At 35.3% G+C, this 6750-nt stretch overlaps 1 long non-coding RNA gene across 1 annotated transcript; it reads left to right on the forward strand.

Moving 5' to 3' along the window:
- Positions 1–722: 722 nt before the first annotated feature.
- On the forward strand, positions 723–5409 carry LOC306855520. The gene is made up of 3 exons (XR_013782947.1): positions 723–958; positions 1577–1645; positions 1730–5409. It is a non-coding gene; the product is annotated as an uncharacterized lncRNA (long non-coding RNA).
- The last annotated feature ends 1341 nt before the right edge of the window (positions 5410–6750 follow it).

A 6750-nucleotide genomic window follows, 5' to 3' on the forward strand; every position in this document is an offset into this window, starting at 1 on the left:
CGCGTGCACACACACAGCAGTGAACACACACACACCGTGAACACACACCCGGAGCAGTGGGCAGCCATTTTATGCTGCAGCGCCCGGGGAGCAGTTGGGGGTTCGGTGCCTTGCTCAAGGGCACCTCAGTCGTGGTATTGAGGGTGGAGAGAGCGCTGGACATTCACTCCCCCCACCTACAATTCCTGCCGGCCGGAGACTCGAACCCGCACCGTAGTTGCTATAGATACAGCGGCAAATTAATACAGCAATGTATGGCACTGGAGACTAAATGGTTCCTGATGGTTTCACACCTAATTTTTCACCATAATTCTTTTGCTGTTAGCAAATGTCTTTTCTTCTCCACCTGCTCTGCCGACCCAGTGAGCATTTTGCTGCCCAATGGTCATTCCTTAACTTTGCTAATTCTATTATTGCATTAGTATTGCATCCTTCTCATGGGCATTTAATATCTGTTTACTTTCAGTTAAATCTCTTTTTCTGGCTCATTCTGTTTATAAAAGAAAACCTGCCTAATAATCATGCACACCAGAATTTTTTTTTACCTTCAGCTTTCATGTACAATTATATATCACCTATAAATGATTAAATACAAACTTAGATTGATGTGGGTTGGAATTGGTCAAATGTGCTTGGAAAAACATATAGAATATCAACTTGTCTAATAATAATGCACGCACTGTACAGCTTTGGGGGAATGGCTCATTTGGAAACTTGGCAATGATTTACAATTTCAGTGTTGCAACGAACACACCCCTTAGTGTGGTTCATTTACTGAAGAACAGACATAAATACTCCTCTGTAGAGAACTGTGACAGAGAATCAGTTTTTATTTCTCTAAGACAGTGAATTTAAATTCCACAGATTTCTCTGGATCAACTACTCATTCTACTGGACCCTGTACTGCACACCGACGTTCGCAATATTTTCTATGTATTTCAACTAGGGGACAAATAAGGTAAGAACATTAATTAAATTCTGTTAGCAAAACTGCTTTTTCTCTAATTCACATTTTATATATAAAATCTATGGCTTAGTATTCACATGGAATATTTTTTACCAATTTTATTTTTTTTTAAGTATAGGCTCTGCTATGCTACAAAAATGTACTTAATTTAAAATGTTTTGGTTTCCAAATAATTATTCCAATAGGCTTAAATCTAAAAATAAACAAGTGCATAGCAGTATGGAAAAGAGAAGATGATACACATTGCTGTCTAAACAATATTTATGGTGACACTTTCACTGGTGTTTTAGAGAAATTATGACATTAAAAAGTATGTGTTTAGTTATATTATCCTTCTATGAACAAAAACTCTTTGTAAGCCTCTTAACATGAGATGAAATTTAACTCAAACCTCTCCCACACTCCCTCTACTGTTATATTTCAGACCAGATAATGTGTTGTTAAATGAATTTATAGCCTATGAAAATGATGGAATTTGAGATTGAGATAAGCTTGTTGTATGAGCCAAATAGTAAATGTCTTTGGTCTTTATTAAAAAAGTTTTGAAGTTGTTCTATTTGAAAATAACATTATAAAATGTTTGTGTGTGTGTGTGTGTGTGTGTTGTAGAACAGAAGTGAAGTCAAATCAGAGCAGCAGAAGTTCCTGTTTATCTGGCAGATCACGCAGCCAACTGATGTGAGCAAATCTTATTGTTTCTAAGTCATGTTCTAAGAATACTATTGCTTAAATCTTGAATTAAGGAGGTTTTTTTCTTCCCAGAACTGTAGACATTATTCTAGCCAAGACGAAGAGAAGATCCGTTGAAAAAGTCATAATACCAGATTGCCTCATATCTTAACTTTGTTAAGACACCCTTACTGCATCAAGATGGTATTTGAAAGAAAACCTTGTGAATCTGATAAAAATGTTAAAACCACTCGTGAGAAAGGGGGAACAGAACCACCTAATGTCAGGTTAGATTACATATTTAATGATGTGTTATCGTATATTGGAAAGTCTCCTCACTTAAACGAAACTTATAAAAATATTGAGAAGAAATATGACATTAAAAAGGAGAGTGATGGTTGCTGGCCAGAGGATGATATCAAACGAGCTTGGGGAAAAACACAAAGAATGGATAGCACCTCACTGAAAAAAAAACGCTGGTCTCTTGCAATAATGCTGCAGGTGATGAAAAGACCGAATTTCAATGAATGTATAGGAAAAGAAGCACAGCCTGAACAGAGCAATGAAAAAGCACATGAAAAAAAGAAAGGAGAAGGTTCAAACAAACCTAATTCTCAAAGTGTCTACATACGTATCCCAATCTCAGTCATGTTTAAAAATGAATCAACCTCTCAGGGAGGTGGGGGGAGTGGAGAAAAAGACAGCCCTACCTATAAATTAATAGACAGATTTCCTTTCCTTCATGAAATAAAAAAAAAAAAATCTTACGTTATGTTATACAACAATCAAACCAGGAATGCTGCATGGGTGTATGAGATATTGAACAGAGAGACAGTACCTCTTGAAGATAAAGATAAAGATGAAGAAAAAGATGACAACACTGCTCTACATAACAAAGCAGCTGAAAACGTAGCTGCAACTCAGTCACGTAACAAAAACTCTTTCAAATATAAAGATGACACCACTGATCCACTTTACGAAGCAGCTAAGAACATAGAAGAATGTAATGAAAGTGACTATGAACGAGGTCATCTTGCATCCGCTGCCAATCACAAGTGGTGTCAGGAAGCCTACGAGGATACTTTTTTCCTCAGCAACATAGCACCACAGGTTCCTGCTTTTAACCAAGGCCTGTGGAAAAAGTTGGAGGATCGTTGTCAAAAGAAAATGGAAAATCTAAATGATATCCGTAATGTTCATGTATATTCTGGACCACTTTACCTACTAGGTGAGAAAAAAAAGGGAACGAAATTGAAGACTTGGAAATCGAAAATAGTGCCAACTCACTTCTTTAAGGTGATAATTGTGGAGCATATTAATGGGAAAGTAGAGCTGGAATGCTATGAGATGCCCAATGAGAAACCAAAAGACAAAAACGATCAATCAAAAGACAAAAACAATCAATCAAAAGGCAAAAGCAGTCAATCAAAAGACAAAAACAAAAAATCAAAAGACAGTGATGAGCTAGAACTCTACAGGGTGTCAATTAAACAGATTGAGACAGACTCTGGTCTGAGATTCACAGAAAGCAGCTGCAGTGAGGGAGAAATAGACAGTATAAGGAAAGTGAAATGGGAAAATGCTGGAAAGTCATGTAGTGCTAAGATCAAGGTCACAGTAAGCACCCCGCGTACTGATCACATTGATTTTGTCTACATCTGACAGTAATTTACTGCATTACCAAATGACACTGCAACACAGATTGTGTTTGATTTACTCTTACGAGTGTTTTTAGATCACATACTGAGCATACAATATGCAGATGAAAAGAGGCAATGTGTCCTTGAGCATGAAATAGTACTCACTAGTGCTTAATAATCTCATATGTGGTGACATATACATGCACATCATTCAAAAATGCTTTCTCGTGATGTTGAAAAGCTTTTGAGCTGAAGGCTTATGCTTAAATGCTAGTTTTGAGGACAAATATATAATTATATGCATTTCTTTATTCCTTAACAAAACTACATTTTCATTATTATTGTTTTTATTATACAAACGGATGTCATAGTTCAGAAAAGCAGTCAGTAACAGCAACCCCAATATTGTGTAAAATCATCTTGTGGAAATATGAGGTTTTTGAGGAAATGTAAAGTGTTACTTTGGGAGGCTACTTTGAAGAAACTAAAATACCACAGTTTCACATTTTTCAGTTACTACATAATTCCCATACTTCAAATAGTTTTTAATATTTCTGATGACTTCTCTATTGTTCTAAAATGTGTATTTTCTTAATGAATAACATTTAATGAGTCTGTGTTTTGATGTTTGCTCATATATTTAGTTGTCTATTTTACTCTGATTCTGTATTGTAATTGTTTTAGCAGGTTGAAACTGGATCTGTGAATGTGAACACCTTTATGTGAAACTCTGTACTGGAACAAGATCAGCTTAAATAAAACTGGTTTACTACATCCCAAATCACCTTCAAAGGAAGAGCAACAATATTGGTAGCATTTTGTAAGTGTGGCAGACGAGGTGAGTACTCTCAGGGAGTACTAACAAGAGTAATTAAAGATTTGAACCAGGGAAAGAGCTATACAGATAACCATCCCCCAGAGGTGGACTAAAACTACAACTCTAGAAATACCCACCTATGCCACCCCAGAGGCTACTTTACTGGGGAATCGCCTGTTACAAAATCATCAAAAAAAGGTTCACAGGTTCGGTTTCGGCTGAGTCAGGATGCAATACAAATAAAGTATAAACAGCTTTATTGAAAACCAATAAGTAACATGTCCAGAATACAAAAAATAAAATAAAAATCAATATATGACATGCGCACAATTCTACCTCCACTCCGAGAGAGCTCAACGCATTGCAACTTCAGAAAACACATGCAAATAGAAAAAGCACCAGCAAATCATGAAAACATCTTCATCAATTTTGACAGCAGGTGCTGCAAATGCTCACAACGCAAACAAATAAAGAAACGCACTGCAGTGCTTTACTTTATTTAATCCGTTGACTCCATTTCTATTACACACCAAATCTCACCGTTCCCTGCGGGTCTCTCGCTAAATTTTCTGACCGGCGAAGGTAAAATCGCCCGCTCCCCAGCTAACAATTTTTGGTTCCCAGAACGTTCCCTTTTGGGTAGCCAGGAAAGTTTTCTTAACGTAAATAGAACATTCCCTTTAGGTTAGGGGAACGTTTCAGGAACGTTCTCTGTAGGTTCCCGGAACGTCCATGATTGTCTAATGAAACAAGAAGGATTTTTCCTGTTATGATTTATTGTTATTTCTATTGCCTAATTTGTCCATAACAGAGTTGACAGAGTTGATCTGTTTTTTCATTAAATAACTTTTTTTCTCTCTCTTAACTTTGGTAACTTTTCTTAATTGAAATGCCAAATGTATCTCTAATTATAGATTCACCCTGAACGCCACTACTGAGACTTTCTGACATTTTCTGAAAAGAGGGCCGGGAGCACCAGCTCATTTGCATTTAACATAAAAACAACGCGTGTTGGCTCATACCCTAAAAGTGGCAATTTTAACAAGCTATAAAAAAATGTCTGTTTGGTATTTTGAGCTAAAACTTAACATACACACTCCAGGGATATCAGAGACGTATTTTACATCTTGTAAAAAGGGGCATAATAGGACACCTTTAAGGGGTGGTGACCCCGAGGAGAAAAAAATATGATTGTGACTGATGTTTTCTTGGTTCACTGCATCATTCTCATCCATCTATATGTGTTATTTTATATGTTTTGATGATGATTAATTTATAATTTGGATTATAGTCATAATAAAGAGTATCCTAAGTGTATTCAAACTATCCTCTGTTGATTGTGTTTCCTCATCTTGATGTGTTGAACTGTTTTCTCAAACTCTTCTTTCATTTTTTCTCCATGTTTAAGTTTCTCTTGTAAGGTCTTCAGTGTTGTATTGAGCTCCTCCTAGAGTTCAACAAAGTGAAACATCAGTTGAGATTTGGTCAAGTGAATTTCAGTAAATACAGTAAATCTGTTTATTTTATTTTATGTTTATATTCCAAATATGAAGCAATAGGTTATTAAATGTATTTTTTTTAGTTAATTAATATTCATAATTGCGTTACATTATTTTATCTATTTTTTTGGATGCAGATACCAATTCCTAACATTTCACATTAACCCCTCATTTCAATAAATCAGGTCTTGGTTGCACTTTGTTTTACAGTCTTGTTCCTCATGCACATACTATGCACTTATTATAATAATTACAATAAGGCACTAACTATGAACCTACCTCTAAACCTATCCTTACCCCATGTAGTTTCCTTATATTACCAGAACTTCTTAACACTCTTCTGTAAAAGTGCTTTTCTTCATTGTCCACCGATTACAGACTCCTATTTGATAGATTAAATATCTTTGAATAATTCATCATAATGCATAAAAATTATTTATAAACCTAATTTATAAACCTGATGGATGAATCAAGAAAGTTAAATTAAACAAGAAAAAGAGGAAAATATTTAAGCCACTTAAACAAGGAGATTTAGCTTAAAATGAAAATATTGCACATAAAATAAAGAGATTAACAACATATTCAAGACATAATGATTTTGTGTTTTCGTAATAAAAAACAATATCCTTAAGGATTAATTTCCTGAAATTAATCACGATTAATCACAGCTAATTGAAAAGTTTTTAAATATACTTTTATATTGCAATAATTTTACTTTCAATATTCAAATTAATGTAGAAACAACATAAAGTACAATTTTAATAGTTGTTTAATTGCATAATTTTATGACTGAATTATCATTGATAGTGTCAGAGTTATGGACATTCTGTTGTGTTTTCTCCCTCACATGCCCATATTTGGTCATTCCTGTTCCTGTCCTCGTTGTGTCCTTATTAGTTTACTCCATCACCTGTTTGCCCCTCGTCAGCTGCCCTATTTAGTCTCCTTTCTGTTCAGTTGTCTGTTGGTTATTGTTTAGTCTCACGTGTTTGTTTAACCCGGAGTATTTACCCTTCGTGCATCATGTGGATTCTAATTAAAAGCATTTATGTGTATTACCTTCACCTACTTGCCTTCCTTGGATCAACTGTAACAAAATAACCGACTGTAACATGAGTAACAGGAGGTACAGTATGAACAGGCCTCTATCAGTATGGC

The sequence above is a fragment of the Barbus barbus genome, assembly GCF_936440315.1.
Source record: "Barbus barbus genome assembly, chromosome: 3".
Taxonomy (NCBI): Eukaryota; Metazoa; Chordata; class Actinopteri; order Cypriniformes; family Cyprinidae; genus Barbus; species Barbus barbus.